This window comes from Meles meles, chromosome 3 (genome assembly GCF_922984935.1).
Source record: "Meles meles chromosome 3, mMelMel3.1 paternal haplotype, whole genome shotgun sequence".
Classification (NCBI taxonomy): Eukaryota; Metazoa; Chordata; class Mammalia; order Carnivora; family Mustelidae; genus Meles; species Meles meles.
In genome coordinates this window covers 102,446,200-102,472,706 of record NC_060068.1, presented here as the reverse complement: position 1 = coordinate 102,472,706, position 26,507 = coordinate 102,446,200, and the positions used below count along the sequence as shown (strand labels likewise).

The 26,507-nt window shown below is 38.7% G+C and overlaps 1 non-coding gene across 1 annotated transcript; it reads right to left on the bottom strand.

Annotated features, from left to right (window-relative positions):
- Positions 1–20,828: 20,828 nt before the first annotated feature.
- On the bottom strand, positions 20,829–20,931 carry LOC123939503. The gene has a single exon (XR_006817884.1). It is a non-coding gene; the product is annotated as a U6 spliceosomal RNA (small nuclear RNA).
- Between the last annotated feature and the right edge of the window lie 5,576 nt (positions 20,932–26,507).

Sequence of the window (26,507 nt, the reverse complement as noted above, 5' to 3'; positions counted from 1 at the left end):
TCATAACAAGAGGTTTAGTGAGTCAGCATCTTATTGGGAAATGATTTGTTTACCTAACTGTGCCATGTTCCTAGTTGACCATTTCAGAACAAATTGGCAGCGTGGTCAATAACACCAAGATACTGATGAATCAGAGAATATTAGAATTGGAAGGCTCTCAAATTCTCTCTTCCAGCTCTTGTTAATATTGATTCTCTTACTTTGTAAGTATAGTACTTGCAAACAATATTCTGTTGCACTTTGTCCTACAGAAAAAGTTATTTTAATAATTTGGACTTTAGGGACCTAACCTTTGGTATTTTAAGTGCCCCTTTGTTAGCTGCTATAAGCAAGCACAGAGGGGGAGAAAGAAGTATCTTATTTGTCTTTGGCAATTTCATAGCTTCCTTTTTTCATTGACTGAAATTGGCAACAGCAGCCCCTCAAAATGTATGTTTTTTTATTCATGAGTGTACTTGATAGTTACTATAAGTAGCTATTTTAGGGAAGTTTGTTTGCAGATAATTCCATGCTTCAATCAGGGACTGTATTAATTTATAGCAGGCCAGTATTCAAGATAGTTGGCAGAAGAAAGGAAGAACTGACTAACTAACACATGGCATTTCCCCACCCTGGAAAAACAGTTTAATATTATTTTAACAAATGGGCTTATTAATACAGCCTAATATCAAAATATTCAGTTGTGAAACCAAATAATGTGTGAATTGTATGTTCTGTGGACTTTGGGGATATAGATCCCAGATGTTTTTTGGAACCAAATACAACTCAAAGAAGTGTTTTTTAATAGCTAATAAGCTCTAAATGTTATATGAAGTACTTGAGATTTTCTATCATAATATCACAATATCTTATGTAATTTCTTATTTCTTTTTAGTACTTACAGAAAAACTGCTGTATAGGCTAAAGTCAATTTTGTCAGCTGGTAGGATCTCAAATGTCTATAAATTCTCATGTGAAGATTTTCAATTTTCAACATACAGATTTTTCAGTCTTCAATAGAAGACTATTACTTTACCACTTGGCATTTGGAGTGACAGCCATCAAAACTGTAATTTGTTTTATAATTTCATGTTTCCTGTTCTTTATCCATCGGTCAACGGAGGGCCAGTTTGTTGAGTAAAAATTAGTTGAGATTTTTAATTTACTTGGATTTGGATATTTTACTATAGTCCAAACTTATAAGTTCAGTGAATCATATCTTTCCACAGGGTAAAGTTTTCGTTGTAATGCAAACTGAAGACCTCATATACTTGTGGACATTCAATTCTTCTTAGAGATTCATAGGTTAATAATAAAATATAATCTCTCTTTTCATTTCTTGCATTGAAATATCACCTAAAAGTCCACAACACCAGGCTTGGCAGACTCTGGCCTTTCTGCCTAGAAAATGGATTTAGAAACTTCAATGGCTTGACACTAAGTTGAACTTTGAAACATTCTCAGAGCCTCTTAACAAACAGCTGCAAAAAATATGTAAGCAGCTGAATGCCTGAGCATTTGTTAATGACAAACAAATGGGTATATTAGAAAAGGCAAATAATTTCCCAAGTGCTTCAATATGGAAGATCCTAAGGGGTTTTGAACTAATTATTTTTCTTTGTCTGTCAATAAGCATTTTTGTTCACCTAAAATTACAGGAAATTGTCACAATGAAGCACACATATTCATTGATTCTCTAGTTCATTTTAGTGTTTTGAATTTAAAGTATTTAAATTTCTGGCTACAATTCCAATGTACCAGTGTAGAAAAAGTAAAGTCATTTGAGTTGTAGAGAGACTGTCTGAGTTTTCTCAAGAGGACATTTGGGGGAAGACTCTGGGTAGTTCTTAATTTGGAGGTTTCCTGCCAGTGTCATTAAAGTTGGAGTAACTGCTATTACTTTGCAGGAATAAGGGTTTATTTCCCCCATAAAAGCAAAGCCAATGGGGTTTTCTGTATGGCCATGTAGAAGTGGACCAACTTTTTTAAGAATTTTTTTTAATTTATTTATATGACAGACAGAGATCACAAGTAGGCAGAGGGGCAGGCAGAGAGAGAGGAGGAAGCAGGCTTCCTGCCGAGCAGAGAGCCCAATGCGGGGCTCGGCTCAATCCCAGGACCCTGGGATCATGACCTGAGCTGAAGGCAGAGGCTTCAACCCACTGAGCCCCCCAGGCGCCCCCCCAACTTTTTAAAAATATGTAGACATCTTAGGACAAAAATTACATTTGAATGAGGCAAATTAGGTGTACTCAATTCAGTACCAGGTCCCCTTGGTAGTTCAAACCAGAGATCCCTTGTTGCTTTATGGTCACAGATGAGTGACTTTTCTCTCTGAATTTAGGCCCTTGCTTTCTGGGTTGATGCCAGTCCCTGAGCACTCACCTGAATTCATGGTAGATGTAGACGTATGTAGACGTAGATGCCAACTGCTGCATCTGCATGAGAGTCATTTCAGTTGGCTGCCCCAAATAGCTCTGGGACTTAACTTTTCTTCAGGAATCATCCTGTCTTTTAAAATTATCTGAATCAGTTTCTTCAAGTTTCAAATTTCAAATCAACAAATGTTCGGTGTGGATCTTCTCTGCCAGTAATTACATTAGACATATAAAGCGAGATAAAACCCAGGTCTCTGTACCTACAGTCTGAGAGGGACCAGCATGTAGCAGAGTAACTGCAGTCCGCCATGTTGGAAGCTCCAGGATCAAAGGAGCCAGGTGAAAAGCCAGGCCTGAACTTACCAACCCTCTGCCTGAATTCAGTCGCCTCCTCTGTAAACCCGCATCTCACATCACAGGCGTATAGTATTACTACGAGGACACAGGAGATAACAAAGGGAAAGCTCTTATCGTGATGTTTAGTGTACAGGCATTTGTCATGAATGGTCAACTGCTCTTACTGTACTTGTGTAATATTTATGCCTTATCACAGTGCATTCACGTATTAGAAAAATTCAAAGCTGGTAAAACTGCAGAAATCATGCAGTTCAGTAACAAACACCTCTATCATTCAGGGTCTAACTAGGAGCGAAAACCCACCAATTATTTGACAGGAATAATCTAGTATAAAGAAATGTTAACTAGTCATGAAGCTGTCAACTAGGTAGCCAAGAAAATAAAAAGAGAAAACTTGAACATAGAAACTGCAAGAAGCAGCTATCATCCCAGGACTGGAGGAACAAAAAGAAGAGGCTGGAATGATTAAAACTTAAAAAGCATGAACGGGGACACCCAGAGTCAAAACTGAGACTTCTGAGGAGGGAGAACTACTTAGCTTTTCTGAGCTCTGAGGAGGCACTGTGTAGGGTTGGGCTCAGACTCTGAGGGGGAGGAATTGGCTGCCTGGAGTTGATGTCCTAATGGGGATGCAATGAAGCTGGTTCTCCATACGTAGGAAAGACCCTGAACTGGATTCAGCTGCTGCTATTAGAAGGTACTACCACTGCCGAGATTGCAAAGAGAATGTTACCTAGCTTCCTTCCTCGTTCTAGTTCTTTCAAGAACTTGACCTGAGTTTCAAGTCAACCCCATGTCTTTAACACAAATCTTCCATTCCTATTTAAGCCAAGTAGAATCTCTATAACTTGGGGTGGGGGGGCAAGTCTTAACTAATACAAATTTTGTGACTCAGAAGCAAAGGAACATCATGCCCAAATGCAGTGTACTTCTTACCACACCACCAGCCTCCACACTGCCATTCGTACTAAAAGTCCACACTAAATGTTGCGATCAGCTCAGGGAACACAGGTTAAAGTTTTGCTTATATAAATTCTGACATGACCTGAGATACTGTCTGTGCACTTCAGTGGGAACTAATTGAGACAGATCCATACTTTTGGAATTATTCTCACCACTTCTCTCAGTGTGCCACTCACACAGAGGTGTGCAGAACCTAACCATAGCAATTTGGAAAGAATGACTCTTGACAAACTTTAGTTCCATCCCATACTTACAAGGGCTGATTAAAGGAAATCTTTACTCTTTTAAAGAGAATGTGCACTCTCTTTAAAGTGAGTGACCTAACAAAATATGTTCATTTTTTTATGCCAAGTATTGTGGTGTGGTTCATTTCAGTAAACATTTTGGTGAATCCAGTGGTCTTAGCATCATTATCATCAAATCTCTGTAGTGCCAAAAATGCTAGGAAAGTCCATTGTATATGCTGTTGTAGGATAAGTCATGAGTGTTCATCTGGAAATTGTTTTGAGTAAAAAGCGAGTGGTGTTTCCCTGTCCCATCAAGAACAATTTTTATGGAGGGGCGTCTGGGTGGCTCAGTCATTGGGCATCTGCCTTCAGTTCAGGTCATGATCCAAGGTCCTGGGATCGAGCCCCACGTCGAGCTCCCTGCTCTTAGGAAGGCCTGCTTCTCCCTCTCCCACTTCTCCTGCTTGTGTTCCTTCTCTCGCTGTGTATCTCTTTGTTAAATAAATAAATAAAATCTTTAAAAAAAAAAGAACAATTTTTATGGATCATGTATTAGGCAGGATTTACTGTTCAACAAAATCTCTTTGGCACTAAAAAAGGTAATAGCAGGAGAAACCAGCAAATGATATGAGGGTGGAAAATATCAGCAAGTTAGCAGCACAGAGTACTTTGGTTAATGTTTGTCTAAATTTCAGGATAGGCATAGTTGAGGGATGGGGGTAGATGCACAGAAAAGTAGGTTTTAGCTCAACTAAAATCCAACACTTGGTCTTTACAACACCAAGATGGGATGACTGATTAAGATCAGTCATCATCTGATCTACTCATCTACTGTGTGTGTGTGTTCTAATTTTGTAGTGACTAATTACACTAATTTTCTAGTGTAGAGTCACATATACTCTCAGTTTATTATCCTATTATCATCATATTATTTCTGTAGTGCTGACTCTCACAATACACCCAGGCTCTTCCGAGATTTAATCTTCCCTGGATCTATCCTTTTAAAATCTTAGTTCATTTGTAAATGCCAAAGTGTTTGCAATCTATTCCTATTCCTCCTGTACCCTATTACATTTCATTATACAAGAGCATTTTTTTAAGTATTTAAAGGGAAATAGAATTATGACCATAAAAAGCCTGTAGCTGGCTATTGATGGAAGGCTCCCAAGATTAGAAGTCCAAGTATAAAACTAGAAGTTCTACAAATAGTATAAGTCTAGAGGCAAAGGAGTGTGGTGTTTGACTGCATACATACACACACACACACATGCATACAGATCAGACATATGTATATATACCTGTGTGATACCAGAGCTTCTCTGAGGACTTTGGAGATGCTCTTCTGACTCCATCGCAGGTCAATTTGGTGTGTAATCTTAAAGTTATATTCTGAGAAGGTGGTTGCTTTCAGCTCAGGGTTAATGAATCAGGACTCATAATTCTCCTTAGAGACATGGAGCTAGGCTAGGATTTAAGAGTGGTGGGCTAACTCCACTCATTTAGATAATGATAATGGGCCAGACAGAGAAACTTGATACAGAAATCAGTATCTAATTTCAGTCAAACATATCTAATGGGCCAGGCACTGTTTTAGCTATTTTGTATATACTAATCCATTTAGTCTGCTCAAGGACTTTATATGGGGGTACTATTATTATGACTACCTTCAGAAGAGGAAGTGTAGGATTATAAAGGCAAGAAAGTTTCCTGAGGTCATGTGATTTATAAGAGCCAGAGACTGAAATCAAATCAAGGCAGCTAGATTTAGAGCCTACCTTCCTAACCCTAGGCTCTACCACTGTCCAAAGACCTCCTCAAAGCCCTGGAGTATTGCATGGGAACTCTTAGTTCCTTAGTGATTAGACGTGTACTCCACTCTGTTAGAGCAGATTTCTTAATCCTATCAACAGTTGTCTTCTACTTGATAGATTTTATCATAATGGCAATTAGATAATTATTTGGGTAATTACATGTTTAATGTGTCTTTCTCCTGACAGACTATATGTAATCAGCATAACAGCAGAGACCAGACAGCTCTTGGTTTCAGCTCAGGTCATGATCTTAGGATCCAGAGATCAAGCCATGCATCGGGCCTGATGCCCACCGTGGAGTCTGCTTGAGATTCTCTCTCTCTCTCTCTTTCTCTCCCCCTCTCTGTCCCTCCCCTGCTCTCCCTCTCTCATAAATAAATAAATAAATAAATAAATAAATAAATAAATAAAATCCTTAAAAAAATAAAAGAAGGATGACTGACTATTGTATTATCTATTGCTGCATAACGAATCATCCTAAAACTTAGTGGCATTAGACACTGTATTCTCTTTCACTGTATCATCTTACAGTATTTTACTATATTATCTTACACACTGTTTTATCTTACAGCTCCTGAGTTTGGACTTTTGAAGTGGCTTCCTGGACAGTTGTGGCTCAAGGTCTTTCCTAAAGTTGCCACCAAGGTGTTAGGTGGGGAGCTGCTGTCATGTGAGGGCTCACTAGTGCTGCAGGGCCATTTCCTCTTGGCTCACTCACATGGTTGGAGGCCCCACTGGCTTGCTGTGCACACCTCTTCATAGATTTGGTTCGCAGAGTCCTTGCAATGTGTCAGCTAGCTTCTCCAGAGTAAGCAATGTGAGGGAGAAAGAGAGAGAGACAGAGAGAGGAGAAAGTTACAATGCTTTTTATAACCTCGCCACACAGTGTCTGTTACACCATATTCTACTCATTAGAAGCAAGTCCGCTTTATCTAACCTATATTCAAGAGAAAAGGAAGGGTAGACCCCTCCCTTTTGTAGATAGGCATTTGTGGACATATTTAAAACCACTGTACCTTCTAACCTTATTTTATGTAAGTAGTACTTTGGCCTGCAGGGATGGAGCTCCAGAAGAGGGAATCTTCTAGATGGAGAACAAATACAGAGCAAGGGCACAGGCAGGGAAACAAGATTTGCTGAAGAATAGCAAGTATGCTAGATTAGAAGGTAAAAGTAAGGATAGAGGAATCTTTAAAGGGGAAGGAAGGAAATAAAATGGGCAGTGGTAAGAGAACTTGAAAAGTTTTTTGTTTACAGTAATCGACAAAGGAAAGGAGGGGAATGGCTTGAATAGAAAGGATATTCCTTTAGGAATATTTATCTGGGGAAATAGAGTCAAGCACTGGAGGATGAAATCCAAAATCATTAGGAGACCATTATTTTTGCAGGAAGGCTGCTGAGACTCTAACTTGAACAAAACAAAGTAGAAAGTAGGGGACTGATATTACAGTGCTTGGTAATTAATTAAATAACAGAAGAGCCCAGGAGTTGCCAAAGGTGACCCAACATCTTGGGTCTGGGTGATGGTATGCTATTAATAAAACAGAAAGTAAAGAGTACCAGGGGACAGAGGTATGACTTTTGTAAGCAGATTCCACAGGATCAGAAATAACCACAGGCACTGACTGTGTACTTTCCTAGGAAGATGATGAGATTGGATTGATTTGTTGACCCTGGGTTATGGTAGGACAGTCAAGAGGAAATAGCAAGCAGGCAATCAAAATGTGAGTCTAGATTTCGGAAGAGAGCTTAGGTTCAAAGACCATCCCCACTGTCCCCACAAATGAACAAATAGGTGACAGACAGCCTAGAGCCAACCATGGTACTGGGAAGTGTCAGGAAAGAGATTTCTGCTCCTTATTCCTAATATAAATTCTGCAGATAAAAGGGCTTCACGTCTATGGTATGACTTGTCTTTTCAAAACTTACTTCTCTTTGAAGGGTTAGCCTGAGGAAAATGTGCTCAGGCAGTGACTTCAGTTCTGGCTAGTGAGTCACTGCATTAGGTTTCTACAGGTGCTGGGACAAAGTACCACAAACTTAGTAGCTTAAAACACCGACGATTTATTGTCTTATGGGTCTGGAGGTTAGAAGTCCAAAATCAGTTTCACTGGGCTAATGTCAAGGTGCCTGCAAGGCTTGCTCCTTCTGGAAGCTTTAAGAGAAGAATCTGTTTCCTTGTCTTTGTTAGCTTCTAGTAGCTGCCATATTCCCTGGTTTGAAATCCCCTTCATTCATCTTCGGAGCACATCACTCCAGTCTCTGCTTCCATCCTCACATCATCTTCTCCTTTGACTGGCTCCTCCAAAGTCCTTATAAGGACTATTGTATTGACAGTGTACCCACCTGGATGATGCTGGATAATCTTTGCATCTCAACATCCTTAATTTATTCACACAAGCGAAGTCTTTTGACCACATAGTATAATATTTACAGGCACTGGGGTTTAGGACACAGACATATTTTGGAGGCCGTTCTTCAGCCTACTAGAGCCACACAAATTCCATTAATCCAAACAATACCTTAGGTGTTTCCAAATCATAGATACCCCACTGAATACATACAACCAGTGTGAAGTTTTTTACTGTCCCTTCTCCCACCCTCTTGGCTTCATGGAGTTTTATGTTGGGTTTTCTCATCAACAACATCATTATCATCACTCTGAAAGGGCTTTGGTTTCGTCAAAGAACTTTATGGTCTACAGGGACCTCAAATATCAAGTCAAATACCAGTGAAATATTTATTTCTTTTGGTCTTCAGGCCTGGAGATAGACAGTGAAGCCCTTGAATTTACTTTTCAGTTTCTCACTCAATTTGTCTGCCTTACTTGCCATTGATTCCCTGGCAACTCACTCTGCCATGGTTTCTCTTTCTTCGGGAGAGTTTGCCCCAAGAATTTCCAATTTGATATATTCAAGATCCCAATCAGAGAAAAAGATATAAAGTTCCCGGTATAATTAGACTAAATAAAATCTTTAGTCCCTTCTGATCCTCAGTTGCTAGGATTCTGTTAAAGATTTTCTCAAAATGATATTGATGTCAACTCCAATGCAACATAAACTTGCATCGTTTTTCACCAGAAATGATTGAACTGTAAATCATTAAATTGTTGCTCACTGTTGAATCACGTGGCTAGAATGGTTTGAACTCCTAACACGTAGTTTGTGAGTAACTTTCAGCGATACATATGTTTAGGTATCAGAAGTGTGGTGGAAAGAGCTGTGATTTAAGGCCCGAGAAATATGGATTCAAATTTTAGCAATGCAGCCAAGCTGGAGGAAAGTCATGTTAATTTCTCCAAACCTTTACTTCCTTATTGGAAAATGAGAATAGTAATACACACATACAAGCACTGGGGGGAATTAGATGTGACAGTGATGTAAAGTAGCTAGCACTGCTTGGCACACAGTAGACACTTGATAAACACTAATCTCAGCAATTCAACTAGTGTTTATCTTCTACTAAGTGCCAAGAACTGGGCATGGCTCCAAACCTTGGTCCCCTCCTCTTCACATTCATCACCCTTTAAAGTATAGAAGCAACCTGACTCTATTTGACACTCAAGATCTTTGTTAAGCTGGGTTAATGTCCATAATAAGAGATAATGATTACCAAATATATTAATGATTAGCAGATTTACAGTTATAATGTAAATGATAATTATTCATTAACTTCCATAAGGCTCTAAGTTTACTGATGGCTGTTATGGCTGTTATTATATGAAATTATACAGTGTATGGAAGAAAAGTAATGGTTATACATGGCTGGCATATTCAGGCAGCCAGTAATAACTGTTAGAATCAATGAGTTCTAAGGTCAAAGATAAGCTCCTTATCGAAATAGCAAAACATTAAATTAAAAATTAATTAAAAATGAAAATCCACTCTATTTGTGTAGTTGTTATAAATAAATGTTACAATTTTCAACAATGCTATTATCAAGTTTTCCTTCTTTCATTATTCATGACTGAAACAAATTAACCAAAATCAGATTTAAAAATAAGAGTTTAACCTTTTAGTTTTTTATTCTTTAAACTTTCTAAAGTATCTAGTGCTCTACATAGGGAGAGAAAAATTACACGGTTATGCATCAAAGTAGATTATTGCTCTACCTCGAACATGAACAGCAGACATGTTTGAGGTCATCATGCTTCCCATACAAGGAATAGATACTGTTCTGATATTTCTTAATTTAGTTCTACCTTCTTAGATTCCCTCTTTGTAATATCTTATCTGAAATTGCAAACAAAGGTTATAAATTCAGTAGTGATATACAAATTAACTTTCTATACACCCATTGCTTTGACTTTTATTTGTTCTATATTTATGAAATTATTTTACTTAGTACCATATAGATACACTTCTTTCAGGCAGAAAGAGAGAGAAAAAGAGAGGGTGGGGGAGAGAGAGAAGTGGTCCATTATATATTTTGGGGTCTAAATGATCAACTTCTATCTCACCTAGCTTAGCTGGAAGACAGTCTAAAGTTCACGCACTTATTACAAATAAAACAAAACAAACAAACAAAAAAACCAAAGCAAAACAGGGCACATTCAGAAGCTCTTAATGTAGCAAAATACACTGAATTTGAATCAGTTCTTGTGGAACCAAGGATATGAAGGTTGAGTCCTCATCAGTCTAGAGTATTCAGGCTAAAATTCATTTAACTTGAATGTTCATTTATTATCCCTTCTGGAATTATTATGATTCTTAAGACCCAAATTAAATTCCTGCTCATGACACTAACAGAGCAGCTTCATTCATAAAGAAATTCTGGATAAATAAATGTCAAAGGCAGGAGTTTGAAAGGTTAACTACAAAAGGAATATAAACTCAGTGAAACATTAGTTAAACCCAAGTAAGTTTGTAGGCCTTCAATTCCTCTCACTTCAGAGAAAAGCACTAGGAATATTTGGCTACGTTTATAATGTTTGCTTGTCACGACCAAAGGTTTTTCCTTAATCCAAGCTGTAGCTTTCCAGTGACTTCCAGTGGCATGTATTTAGCATGGCTATTAATCTGTTGTGTATCTTCTCATGGAGATGATGTGAACCATACACTCCTAAGTGTAGCTTAACGTTCTCAGTCACAGGCTTTGGGACTGGCTCAAAGCTAGGTAGGCTTTTATATTCTGTGACTTTACTGAATTCATTGATCAGTCCTAGTAGTTTTTTGGTGGAGTCTTTAAGGTTTTCTATATATAGCATCATGTCACCAGCAAATAGTGGAAGTTTTACTTCTTCCTTACCAGTTTGGATGCCTTTTATTTCTTTTTGTTGTCTGATTGCTATAGCCAGGACTTCCAGTACTATATTGCATAAAAGTTATGAGAATGAACATCCATGTCTTGCTCCTTACCTTAGGGGGAAAGTTCTCAGTTTTTCAATTGAGTATGATGTCTGCTGTGAGCTTTTCATATATGGCCTTGATTCTGTTGAGTTATATTTCCTCTAGTTCTACTTTACTGAGGATTTTTATCATGAATGCATGTTGTACTTTGCTTTTTTTGCACCTACGGAAATGATCATATTTTTTTTATCCTTTCTCTTATTGATGCAACATCTCACATTGATTGATTTGCATGAATGGCATATATTTTGATTTAAATTTTCCTAGTTGTTATCCACAAATTTTTTAAAAAGTGTGGTTGTCAATATTATGAATGAAACCATACTGTCAATATTATGATTGAAACCATGTATCCCCTCATACAAATGCAGAAATCCATGTATTTTTCTAACTACTCCAATGTCTTTCTTCTATGCCATGTATATTCTTGGACTTTAGAGATAAACATGTACTATTATAAACTATTATTTCTGTAGGATTATACATTTCCCTTTTCAAGAATTATTAAATTTTTATGAAAAATTCTATATTGAAATGGCATTAATCTTCCTTATTAACTTTTTGTTAAACAACTTAGTCATTCTTTGTTTTGATTCGTTTGGTTCTGACTACTTTTGCCTTCGGAAGCTTGTTTATTACATTCTCTTAAATATTTTATTTTTCCTTATTACTTGACTTTTAATGTTGTATAAGATCTCTGAGGGCAAACTGATTTTTTTCCCCAAGTAATCCTTCACCCTACCATGGCACCCAAGCCTCTGCCTCTTTATAGGAAATTGTCTTTACTTTTGAAATTCAGTTATGTAACAAGATATGCATTAGTGCCAATCTCACTTCACCAATTTTGCTTGTTACATGATAAACACCTTTGACCTGCAGATTCAGATTTCAGGTCAGGAAAATATTTTTCTACAGTGTCTAACTTTTATTTCAATTTCATGTGTCTCTCCCTCATTTTCATCTGTCTTTTCAACCTGGGAGGATGATTCAGTCATTTCCTTTGCCTGACCAATTCAGTCTTCCACAGTTGCAATCCTACTCTTTATTGACAATCATTTAGTTAAAAGCTTTAGTTGTAGTAATGTTAGTTTCTTCAATTTTTTTCCCTCTACTTTGCAGTCTGAGCCCCGCATGTAATCTTTGTTCTTTGTCTCAGAGGCTAAGTTTTATCAAATTTTATTGTGAGCACAAAGCAGATATTATCTGAATTTTACTTTTTTTACGTAGTATTTCTTTTTCAAAAGGATGTTCTTTCTCTATTTGTTGATTTTAATGATATCTATATATTTTTTTCAGAATGTTTTTATAGATTCTGCATTGTTTATCCATTGTGGAACATGAGAGATTGAATTAGGCCTCATACTCAATCTAAAACAGGTGTGCAGGTTGTGTGGGTTCTCATCATATACCTACATGTTGGTATAGTCCTGCAATGCTTAAGTTAGAGGCCCAGCTGGTATAAGCCTCCATGATTAGTTCAGTGATTCCTCCAGCTAGCTGGGAATAGGAGAAGATTTAGAGTTGTGGGCAGGTCCAGAAGAACCATTTTACTTCTGAACTATTTCTTCCCTGTTTTTCATGAGGAGATAGAACCAAAAGTTACCCTGTTCTGTTTTTAGGGTTTTGTCCAGTTTTCATGCCCTGTAAATGATGTGTCTGGCCTCTTTATTGCGGTCCAGAGTCTTGGAAGGGCTCTACCACATTAAGGAGATTCCAGTCACTGAGTTTTTCTTTTAATGGGGTCACAATTATTCTTAGCCTTCCCAAATTCATCAATGGTGGCAGAGTGGTTCCTAATGGTGAGTTCCCTAGGTTTTCTCAATCTCTCCTTTGCCTCAGATGATCCTCTCCTCCTCCAGTTAGGAGTGTGGGTGAATTCTGTCAATTGCCTTCATATATACTTATTAAATCTAACTTTTGTTGAATTGTTTTTCTGTAATTTTAACTAGAAAGACCACGGAAATGTTCTAGTGATGTAGCTTTCATAAGTGACACCTGATAACAAGTCCAACAACTTCAACGATGGTATTGCTTATGGAAGTTCTGCACACTCTCTCTGCAGCAGTAAATTTCAGGTGGAATAGAATTTATAATAGTCATTGTTATTTGTTTTTGGGTACCTTCCTCCCCTTAAAGGAAAAGCTACCAACGTAAATGTTGACAAGAGATTATCAGCCTCTGTTCACAAAGCTTGAGCAATTCTCAGAGCATGGCTTAGGAATGCTTGGAGTGGTGACAGCATTGAAATTCTAATCATGTTCTGAGAAACCTCTTCTACTAGGTCATAACTGCATACTCTTGAGATCAAGACAGAATTGTCTCTCAAATCCTTTCCATCAAACTTCAGGGTTCTACCCTTTTCTCCATTATCTTATTGATCCTCCTGAGCAGCCCATGCCCAGACCAAGCAGTCTCTTAAAATCACTATTATAAAAAATCTTTAGATTACTCTTTCATGGTCCGGAAAGCTCTCAATTGTTACTCCCAATTACTCTTTCATGGTCCAGAAAAGTTCTTAATTGTTGAGACACAGTGGTGCTTCGTGATAAGGTACATATTTAAAAAAAAAAAAAAAAGGATTAGTAAGCAGCCTAGGTAAAGAACTACACAAATCAATTAAAAAAAAAAGATAACCATACAGAATTACAGATAGAAGATATAAGCAGAAATTTCATGAAGAAATCCAAATGGCCAAGAAGCATATGAAGAGATGCTCAACCTTACTAGTATTCAGAGGACTATAAATTAAGACAACCAGATGACCCATAAAACCAAACGAACCATTCCTAACCATAAAACTGGCAAAATTTACGAAATTCTCCAATATCAAGTTCAGGTGGGGAAAGGGAACTCATCACTGACATGCCAACTGGTGTAATCACCTTGGGAAATCCTTTGGTAATATGAAGCATAGTTTGAAATGCCCATAGTCTAACATGCTCAGTCCCATTTCTGGGTTTATATCCCAATGAAGTTTTTATACACATGCAGCAGGGAGACATGCCAAAGAACGTTCTTTGCAGCATTGTTTTAAATAACAAAAAATTGGAAACAACTCAAATATTCATCTGTAAAAGGATAGGGATTAATAATTGTGATCTATTGATAACCATGGAATGGTGTACAACAGCTAAAATAAATGAGGAACATCTTCATACATCAATGCAGACAGATCTTAAAAACTGTTGCATGAGAAAAAGCAAGTAACATTTTTATACCATTTATTTAACTTAAAAGTGGTAGCATGGTAATGCCCTACAGCACTTATGGATATAATAGACATACACACTCAGAATAAAGTTTAAAAACATGGATTAGACATACTCTATGCTCACAATAACAGTTGCTTCTGGGTTTGAAGAGAGGTAAACATGTTTGAGGATGAGAACAAAAGGGCTGTCAACTTTCTCTGTAATGTGTGTGTTTATTTCTTTAAATAGAAAAGATCTTGAAGTAACTATTGCAAAATATTGTTCATTTTGAATGGGAAGTACATCAGTATTTGTTGTATGATCCTTTGTAAATATTAGTTGCTTTTGTCAGTAAAAATATCCCAGACATTTACACTCTAGATCACTGGTTTCCTGTAACTAAGCCCCTTGGGAGCACCTGCAGAGGAGAGGGGCTTCCCTTTTCCCTCTGTACCTTCCTTGGAAGCTCTTGGGTTAGACACTGATTCCATCTGGGCAAAGATTTTCTGGAAGCATTCTGCTCAGCTCCACACATGGTAAATACCTTTAAAGGCAATATCAATCCAATGGAGAAACTATTTTAGCATTATGATTCATCTGCAGTGCTTTATTATTTTTTAATATTTTAGAATGTTAGAATACTATCTAAATATTAAATGACTCAAATGAGACATTTCTGCACTCAGACAGTATTCCTCTTTTTCTCCTCTGCATCTTTAGCTGGTATTCTCAGGAGTGTACAATCCTCTGAAAAGTAAATTGTGAGCTCCTTATTTTAAAACATAACAATATTGGTGGTAGACACCTGTTCCTCCACCTCTCCAGATTTAATAATCATGCTTTTCCATAACTAAAAGCAAGAGCCTGAGTATTATGAAAAATAAAATCCAGGGGGAAAACTGCACTTCTTTGGACCTCACCAGAACTATCTGCAGTGGTGTGAAGTGTTTGGAAGGAAATTCTGCCTTGCCTTGGGCTGGAGTGAGGGCTGGAATTGAAGAGAGAGGATCAATATGGAAGCTGTCCCAGCTCTGCCTGAAGTGCCGTGGTGATTAGAGGAAATGGCTTATCAGCTCCTCTTACAATCTGGAAAAGAAACCATTTATGGAAACAATGGATCACTGGCAGAGCCCATCAGCTGTAGTTTCTGAGATATATATCTTTATTACTATCAGGTACATGAATCAGAAGGAACCTCAGTTCTACAACCCAGGGCACTATCCCACATAAATGCTTTACACTGGTTATCAGACATGGAAGGTTATTATATATAAAACATACATATATACATAATATATTTATTACACATATATTATACACATATGCTTATTATATATTATGTAATATATGTTTTATGTGTATAATATAGTAGGCATATATGGTTATTATATGTATAACCAGGGAAAGCTGGAATTTTAATTTGTCTTATAGGTAAACAAACACTGGTTTTACATTTATTGTCTAGACAGCTTAATAGGTTCCTTATTAGGGAATTCAAATCTATTGTGGCTCCATTATAAGGACCAGCAGGAAGAGGAGGGGTGGAAGGATGCAGGATAGAGTTACTCTGGCCATGATATGTGCATTCACTTGAGCTGCTGGAATACTTCGGTAAGTTCAAACAGCTCATGTGAAGTCAAGAAAGAGAGAACTTTTTCCTGATTAGTGCTGTATAGGGACCATTGAAAAAGAACACATAGAAAAACGCATGTGCCCTTGCAAAAGAGCCAAGGCAGAGCTGACATAAAACCCCTTTTCATCCTACAAGTTATTTCTGGACTAGAATGTTTAAATAAGAACAAGATGGATAGTTCCTGAGGATTTCAGAGCTGGAACAGAAAACCTTTTAGCTAAGGCAGGGTAGAACTGTGAAGGCTGTCACATTTCAAGGAAAAAGTCTTCAACCATGGAGAGCTGGCTCAGAAGGCAGTGGTTGGGCAGCTGGAGTCTAACGACTCACACCTTTTAACCAGTAAAATCTGTTTATAGGTCCTTGAAAATGTTGGATCCTTGTGGTCAGGTCGGGCTGGGGAATTGCACTGCAGTATCAACAATCCATACCGATCTTGAGCCTTTTCCTTCTAAGTAATTCAAACAGACCCCATGATACTTAATTGGGACTTTGAGGGCCACATAAACAACAGCTCACTTCCCCTCTGCGATGAGATCGCATTGAGAAACATAACACTGGAAATGAGATAGTTAAACATCAAAATGCCAGGTTTTCACGATGAAGTAGAGTAGGACATAATGTGGATCTGTGACCACCAACAATTTTCTTTCTGAATGAAACCCTCCCAACATGCCAGGGCAAAGGGGGAGAGCTGCAGGCCCCCTGTTAGGCAGGTTACTCAGCACACGGGTGCAGAGATGAAAGAGAGAAAACTGAGCCCCAGGCCCAGGCCCTTCTCCCCAACTAAGCCAACTGGTTGAGGGTGGGTGGGGGAGAAGTAGAGGGAAAGAGAAGGAAGAAGGGAGAAGGGAGCAGGGAGAGAGGTCCAAATGTTTCAGCCACACTTTTCCTGTCTAGGGGAATGTGCCCCTCCACAGAAGTACAAAAAGTGTTACATTATTTATAATTGACGAAAATCCTCCATCCTGGACAATATAATAGATCTCTTAATTTTAGTCCACATCCTAAGGGGTTAGGCTAGTTGAACAAAATAGAAAAACATACTTTGGCATCCCCAGGAGCCCTCAAATCTCCCCTCTGAAAAATTATACATTAGTTGTGGTTGAGAACCAACAAGACCAGCCCATCCTCCTCATTACAGACACAAAATCAAGGAACTCCTAAGAACCACCTACTCATGGTCACAGCTGGCTTAACTGCAGAGCTGGGATGAGAAGCCAGGGCTCCTTCTGGGAGCCAATGGCCTCCTTGGAAAGAACTGTATTTAATTTAGTGCTGGAATATTACTAATTTCCTTTTTCAGTGTTTATTACATAACAAGTGCAGTTCTGAGCACATGTGTTATCCCATTTAATCCCTATAATCACTATGAGATTGGTAATATTGTTACTCCCATTTAACAGATGAAAATATTGGTGTCTCAAGAAGGATTTACCCAAGGTCACTCAGAGAGTGCGTATAGAGCAAAGACTCAAACCCAGTCCTGAGGGCCAGAGTCCAGCCTTCTTCACCACATCAGGGCTCAAAGAGTCCTTTAGAGAAGAGCCTGTCTAACCTCCTCCATTTTACTGCAAGAGAACAGTGGGAGCTTAACTACACTTATTTTATAAATGTAACTCAGATTGCCCAAAGATTCTTCCTGATGGTGGTTTTTTTTGGGTACTTTCCAGAAGAAATGGATCAATTCATCTCTTCTCCTTATTAATATATAGAAGTCCACATGATAAGTGCTCAAGAAGTAACACAATAGAGCCTTTGACTTCTCATACAATTAATGATGAATATCAGAATATTTGGTGGGTTCAGTTAACTCACTACAGTTTCATTTATTGAGATGATTTCCAATTAAAAACTTATTAACCAAGTACTGAGATAATAAGGAAAATCAAATGCCAAAATATATTCTTTAATTACATGAAGAAGTCTTTGTAAATAAAAGCTATGTAATACATTTTGATTTCTCTATAATAAACAAGCAGCCATACTGAATTCTAATTACTAACAGGAATTCTTGATCCTTAAATATTAGAGATGGAAAATAAATATTTTCATAAATAAAATTACTGCAACTTTAATAGAAACAGTGGGGTCTTCTGATATATTTGGTGTCTATGCAGAGTCAAAGAAATGGCCACTACAGTTAACTTGATTCATGTAGATTATCATGATATACCGAGCCTCATTTTCTGCCTAGTCCCCTCATCCAAACACACAGAAAGGAAGCTTTTGGAGGAGGCAGTATAACATAGGCAATACCCACAGAAAATTAAAATAAAGAAAGATGGCCAAGACATGAGATTGTGTACTGATTCTTGTCACATCACTGTCCCTGAGAACCATGGGAGAAATTCATTAAGAGGATGAGAACATTAGCCTGGAAACTGATACTTTCAATTATGCTGAGATTTTGGCTCCAAGTCCTAATGTTAGGACTTGTTAATGTTAGGAGCTAGGCCTGGTCACAGGCAGGATTGTTTTTAGTGAGTCTTGATATGTTCAAGTCTAGAACTAAGCAGGATGAAGCTTCACCTTTTTCTCTAAGACTCAAGGCCTTATTCCTAAATTTTACGATTTCCACATGGAGTTGGCTGGTTGGGAGTACATCTACTGGCAAGGGAGCAGAGCCCTGGGGAAGTCAGAGATCACCCACTTGTAGCCTATAGACTATAACCGGCCACAAAATACATTTTATTTGGCATCAATAGCATTTAAAATTATAATTAATTTTAAAATCTAGAGGCTTTGTTCTTATACATAAAATAATTAGATTTCTAGCATTCTTAAAAAGCCAGCAGATATGGCTAACTGTGCCTGCTTTCCTCCAGGAGGCTGGAGCTGCCTCATGGTTACCCTTTTGATGAGTCATGGACTCCCGATCGTACCCAAAGTCCCCAGCCTGGTTTGTCTACCTCATTGCATGTATAAATTACCTAGCTCTGTGGTATTTGACTTTATAATGCTTGTCTGATCTAGACTTCTGGAGAAGCAGACACTCTCCCAGCTCAACTCTGACATCTGCCCTAGTCATGTCGTTGGTTTTGTGCAGTCTTGTCCTTCCTTTGAGAAGGGAATGAAACATAACATGGCAATCATCCTCATAGGAGGAGGACAAGGAGGAGGTCGAAGAGGAGGAAAAGGGAAAGAGGAGGAGGAAGGAAAAGAGGAGGAGAAGGAAAGGGAAGGTGGAGAGGGAAAGATTGGAGGGAAGAGGTGATCCTGTTGGAGGTCAACACGGTGCCTAGAATAGGTGTATAAGAAACTCTCTTAGTCCTTGACAACCCAACATGAAATCATTATTCAATCTTGTCAATTCTGCTAAACACAATCAATCCGGGGTGGGGGGATAAATGAGTAAAAGTACATCAGCCAATCCTACCTTTTTGTCCTAATTGACCATTATTACCCTTTGTGCTCACATTTACTTGAGTGAAAAAGACAACTCTATTTCAAGGATAATTAAAGTAAGGATCTTGCTAAGTCTGGTCACTGACTGTAAAAGGGAGTTTTCTTGCTTCATTTATGAAGTTGCCATCAGGTAACTGAGTGGGTATGTCGGAACCTGGGTGACAGAGGAGAAAGAAGACCAGAAACAGCATGGCCCCATCATCAGTATTCAGAGTTAAAAGGCTTGAAAATGTGTTAACTGTGATTTATCAGGGTTCCCAGAGTAATTCATTCCCATTTCCTTCACTCCTGAATAATGAGCTTCATATCTTTTTGAGTGGATAATATTTCCAAAATGACCTGATAATTTATTTCACATTGTCTTGGTATAATAATTCCCTTTTGTATTAAAGCTGTGTCCACAAAGGGATAAGTAAGTGGATAAAATCCCTTGGACCAAACTCCTGTGCTGCAGGATGAGCTCATGGACATTGAGGAGACCTGGGTCATTGCCTCAGCTATGCCATCAACCATTGAATGACTCAACATAGTCACACCCCCTCTCTGGGCCTCAGTATTCCCATCAGGAAAAAGACTTGAACAAGGCACTTCCTCAGATATTCTGCAGCTGTTATCTTTTCAGAAGCAAAGAGCTGTGAGAAATGTCCCTAAATTTAAGACAGGCCAGTACCACTGAGGATGAACCCTTGAGCAGATACAAGAGTTATATGAATTTCTCTCTGCATTTCTGTATGTAAAGACTTCCTATTCAATTTGATTGCTTAATTAAGTTAAAAAAATACAGTTAAACCAAGAAATCATAATGCATGATATATACCTTAGGTATTTTAACACGCGTAAATGTTCATTTATCTCCTAGTTTTTCACAGGCCAAAACCTTCTCTTTGGTTTTGACTCTGCTGATTGCAGTCACCCATTAGGAATTCTCCATGGTTTTCAGTTTTGATTTGTTTAAAGGGGAACAAGAACTTAAAAAACTTTGGGAAGCAATGTAACTTATAAAATTCTTCTGGAGTTTTATAATTTTGTACCATTATCTGATTGTCTCTCACCTACACCTAACTTACTCATCACATTTTCTAGTTGCTTCCCCTTATCAAGACCCCAAAGAAGTCAACTTTTTTTTCACAAGAATAAACACTGTTCCTGCCTTCACAGTTCATTAGTTAATATACATATTTTTTAGTTTTTATTTAAATACCATTTAATTAATATACAGTGTTATATTAGTTTGAGATGTACAATTTACAATATACAGTGTTATATTAGTTTGAGATGTAATTCCATACAAATTTTAGGATAGTTTGTTCTAATTCTGTAAAAATGCTGTTTCTATTTTGAGAGAGGTTGTATTAAATGTGTAGATTTCTCTGAGTAATATAGCCATTTTATCAATATCTCTTCTTCTAATCCATGAGCATGGAATATTTTTCCATTTCTTTGTGTCATCTTGAATTTCTTTCATCAGTGTTTAATAATTTTCAGAGTACAGATATTTTACCTCTTTGATATTCCTAGGTACATAATGGTTTTTTGGAAAAAATGGAATGCTTCATGAATTTGGGAGTCATCCTTGCACAGGGGCATGCTAATCTTTGTATCATTCCAATTTTAGTATATGTGTTGCTGAAGCAAGTACTCATCAGTTAATATTTAATTACGTTATGAAACTGCAACCATATGTGTAATTGGCATGAAAAGGTTTGGGAACAAACACTACAATGTTTGGTAAGTAGAAAACTCAAATGGAGTGCATGGATATACTAGACTCAGGCATATGAGATATTAGTCATCAGCATGCTGCCCATTTGCTTAAATCAGTTAAGTGGAGTTGGATCAGTAGGGCCGCCCACCGAATGTTTTATCAATTCAGGTTATTTGCAAGTAACTGAAAACCAAATTAACAAACTTAGGGAAACAAAGAAATTTATTGGATGGATCTGAAATGACACAGCAAACTGAAGGAAAAGCTAAATTACCAGTTCTCAGAAAGATTGACGCTAGAGAAGCACTGATTGTATTTTGGGAGCAGGCAATGGACAGTCTCTTCCGGGTTTATCACTGGATGAATTGGCTCCAATGTTTTTTCATCTTCGTGTCACTCTGATTAAGATCTGAATGTCCACAAGAAGGTCTCTCACTGGCTTACATATTACATGGACTCTCCTCAACCAAGGAACAGCAGATGCTGGAAAGGATCCTCCCAAGAGACTGCATGCTCTGGGCCGGGATCATTGCCCAGACGGGGTGCAGTAAACAGAGGAGGGGGAATGCATGTGGTGACTGGTAAGTGTGGGCAAGAAATCACATTAGCCTGAGGGAGATTTAGAGCTGTAAAAGTTAGTTCTGATCTATCCAGAAGAAGGTAGAAGGTGTTAAGAATACAAGGAAACCTACGGCTGCTGACTGTTGCTTTATGCTTTGACATATATTTTCCAGCAGCTCTCAAGGCCTCTGTGTTCTGGATCTCTGAGTGAAATGCGCCAATTTCCTCCACCATCCAGATTGTTCCAGCTGAGAGTAGGTGTGGATGTCTTGATGCAGGCCCCCGTTTGTCAGTACAGGATCTTGGGTGAGCCATTGCTTCTGAATACCCCAGTCTCTTTATACACAAGATGAAAGATCCTTCTAGATGTAATGTTTTGTCATTTCTGTATCTGGACACATCCCCTTTCTTCATACATTTGAGTATAATTCAGCAAAAACAAATACATCTTTATATTGTTTGATGGAATTATTTTGCATGCCAGGAAATATTAAAAGTGAAAGTTCCACTTTGGTTTCAGTGGAACTGTATAAAATGTAAATATGGTGCTTAGAGATAAATTAAAATACCAACAAAAAGCATTAAAACACATGCTGCCACTCATTGGCACCATATACTAGCTAGCTGGCTAATACACTAGACTTCTTTTTTCAAGTTGCTTTTCTATTCTTTTATAAAGATAAGTACACAAGAGATTTCCACTTCTGCCATGAATTCTTTTTTAATGGCTCCTCCACCCCCATTCCCAGTGACTCATTTTCTTATTCTATTTCGTTTGTTTGCTTGTTTGTTTTACAGTACCCTGGGTTTGGTTTGCTTCCTTTTACTGACAGTTTGAATGAGATTCTCAAGATGGTTTCTTGCAGTGTTCTGATAGCAAGGGATGCATAGGTTTCTTTCAGAAAACCCCTCTGAGGTCACTACTGAGGATCTTATGCCCACTCTGGGCTTCATACTGTGATACCCCTAGAACTCAGACCCTACCCAGGATAAAGGGGAGAAAACTCTACTACCTGGCAAGATGGGAGCTCAACACTGAAATTAAATCCTGTCACAAACAGAAATATTACTAATACCCTTGAGTTTATGGACTGAGAGATTTAGTCTACAGAGATTTGAACTTTATTTAGTTGCTGAAAGAGAGCTAAGCAAAGCAAGTGACAAGTCAAATATTTATCTGAAAAAGGTCACTTGGCAGCCATGTGGAACATAAATGGAAAGGGAGAGAGAAGAGGAGGGGAGGCCAGTTGGTTGAATCAACAGGTTAGGTTGGACAGAATGCACAGGAGGAAAGCTAACTCATCCTTTACCCCTTCACCAAACCCATTTCCTTTCTGTTGGGACATAGGGCTAGACTACCTTTTCTAGCCTTCTTGCCAGTCGAGCAATGGTACTCAAGTTGGACAAGGGGAATGTGGGCAGAAGTGAAGTACACCTCCCATATGAACCTACTCATGCCCTCTCTTCCCCAGTCCACTGGCCAGATGTGTAGACACTAGGGTGACCTGGCAACCATGTGTGGATGGAGGAGCCTCCATGGGGCTGGGTCCCTGAATGACTTCATGGATACATACAGACACACACACCCTCAACATGAGAGCAAGAAATAAATTTCTATTATGTTAAGATGCCAAAATTTCCAAGTTCATTTGTGACTACAGCTCATGTCATCATTACTAATGTAATCCCTGAAGCTCTCTAGTTATAGCAGAGCTCAGTCCTCTGCATGCACTGTGGTATAACCCCTCTACCCCTATCCACACCCTCCTTATGAGGAAAAAAATGGAAAAGAAGAAAGAAGAAAATACATGTTACACATCGTTTCACCCTCCAGAGCTAAGTACTCTTAACGATCTGGTATATTTTCTCTCATTCTTTTTTTTTTCTCCCCATAGCAAAAAAAGGTTATCCTTAGTTTGTGCAGATATTAAATTTTTCATCCAGTGACTTCTTTATTGAGTCCACCTTCATTGTATCTATATGTCAGAACCTTGCTCAATGCTAAGGATTAAAAGAACAGACATGACACAGCTTTTGTCCTCAAGGAAACTATAGCCTCGTGGAGATACCTAAGCAGGTAATAACTAAGAAAATGACACAGAAAACGTGTCAGCAGAGTGACAGAGAAAGGAATTAAGCAAGCCAAAAGGAAGAGTCCCTAACATATTTAAAAAACAAAAGTTTACTGAGTTCTTTCTATATGTTAGGGACTGATCTAATAACCTTTGAGATGTATCATTTATTTACCATTTTATTTTCCTTTTTTGTAGTTGACACAATATTACATTAGTTTCATGTGTGCAACATAGTGATTTGACAGATCTATACTTTATGGTATGGTCACCACAAGTGTAGCTACCATCGGTTACCATACAACACTACTATAGTATCATGGACTACATGCCCTTTATCCCCACTGTACCTTTTATCCTGGTGACTTACTTTTTCTATAACTGAAGCCTGTATCTCCCACTTCTCTTAAACCATTTTAATCGTCCTTCAACCTCCCCATCCCACCCCACCGTGTTTTGGTAACTACCAGTTTATTCTCTGTATTTCTGGTCTGTTTTTGTTTCTTTTTCTTTTTTTATGTTATGTTAGTTACCATACAATACATAATTAATTTTTGATGTAGTGTTCCATGATTATTTGCATATAACACTCATTGCAATACGTGCCCTCCTTAATGCCCTTCACCAGGCAACTCATTCCCCCACTCCCCCTCCACTCCTCAAAAACCCTCATTTTGTTTCCTGAAGTCCATAGTCTCTCATGGTTCTTCTCCCCTGCTAATTTCCCCTCTTCATTTTTCCCTTCCTTAAGGGGAATGCTTTTAGACTGTTGGTGTGAATGCAAGTTGGTACAGGCATTTTCGAAAACAGTATGGAGGCTTCTCAAAAAGTTAAAAATAGGGGCGCCTGGGTGGCTCAGTGGGTTAAAGCCTCTGCCTTCGGCTCAGGTCATGATCCCAGGGTCCTGGGATCGAGCCCCGCATCGGGCTCTCTGCTCGGCAGGGAGCCTGCCTCCCCCTCTCTCTGTGCCTGCCTCTCTGCTTACTTGTGATTTCTGTCTGTCAAATAAATAAAATCTTTAAAAAAAAAAAAAAAGTTAAAAATAGAGCTACCCTATGACCCAGCAATTGCACTACTGGGTATTTACCTCAAGGATACAGAGGTAGTGAAAAGAAGGGGCACCCCAATGTTCATAGAAGCAATGTCCACAAGTGCCAAACTGTGGAAGGAGCTGAGATGCCCTTCAAGAGATGTAAACTAATTTAATCCTCATGACAATCCCATGAGATACATGTCCCAGTATCTCAATGTTACAGGTGAGGAAACTAAACCACAAAAATGTTCAGTAACTTGCCCCTTGTCCAGGGTCTTGCTGAGAAGGGGTTCAGCAGTCGTGTGTGTGTGTGTGTGTGTGTGTTCAGAGTTGGCTTAGAAGAGTTTCAAAGAGAGGTGTTGAGAAAGACAGAGTTACATATGAGAAACTACAAGCAGGATCATGGCTACCTGGTAAAGCTGAGATAGAACAACTGACCCAGACCTACGGATCTTCCTACATTCCTAGTGGCCTCCTGAATAGACTCTCAGGATGTGAGGCTTTAAAGAGGATCAGGCTGAGCTTAAAAATTCTACATAAGCGGAGGAAGACTACTCATTGGAGGTGTGACTTTCGACATCATATTGACTCCACTAGCTACTAAATGTGACCCAAGTGGTGTTCTAGAATCAAAAATACTTGCAAACTCTCATTCCTCGAGCCTGGGGCTGGTAGAAATGAAGTAGGACATGAAAAGAGACAGAAGGACCTCCTTCCTCTCCGGTGATGATAGCTGAAAGCTCTGTCACATCCAAAGGGGACAGGCATTTTCACAGACCCAAAGCCTAAATGCTGATTAAGGAATTAGGGGCCTGTGATACTTCATTGATGAGTTAGAGGAAGGAGTGGCATTGGGGAGATGGTGGGTTTTCAGCACAGACCTGTAAACAAACTCGGCATGAATCCATCCTTAAATCACTATAAGGCAGCTTCTCGATTTTGCAGTCTTCATGCAAAAATCATGGAGACGAACTATCTCAAGAAAGCATCCACGCCAAGCCAACTTCTTTCCCCCTTTCCTTTCTAAGTTCCACCCCTCATTTCCTTCATAATTTTTTAGTTAAAAATTTGAACTATTGGGGGCGCCTGGGTGGCTCAGTGGTTTAAGCCTCTGCCTTTGGCTCAGGTCATGATCTCAGGGTCCTGGGATCAAGCCCCGCATCGGGCTCTCTGCTCGGCGGGGAGCCTGCTTCCCCCCTCTCTCTGCCTGCCTCTCTGCCTACTTGTGACCTCTCTCTCTGTCAAATGAATAAATAAAATATTTAAAAAAAATTGAACTATTGGAGGGGGAGATAAACCATGAGAGACTGTGGACTCTGAGGAACTAACAGGATTTTTGGAAGGGAGGGAGGTGGGAGGTTGGGTGATCCTGTGGAGCACTGGGTGTGGTTCATAAACAATGAATTCTGGAACACTGAAAAGAAATTAAAAAAAATAAATAAAAATTTTTTAAAAATCTGAACTATCCCCATCAGGAGGCCTCTCTACTGCCTGATATTCTTGACCTTTCTGCAGATAACATGAAAAGGTCCACTTTCTCCCCCAGCCCCAAAATTGGGTGAATGAGATAGGAGTGGCTATTTCACTTAATCACCACTTCTTGAAATTTGTACTTTCACATTTTTCCTGCCTACTGTAGATCTTATACTGAAAGCAGGCATTGTGACTATTTGGAGAAAGAGACCAGAACACCAATGGGCTGTTGAAGTATGTAGAATTTGGGGGTATGAAGAAACTCTAGGAAGCCATAGTCACTCAATGGCCCAGGAGGAATCTCAAAGGGGAACCTGTGTACCTCACCTAAGTATGGTTGGTCTTGAGTCATTGTTGTTCCAACATTAAGG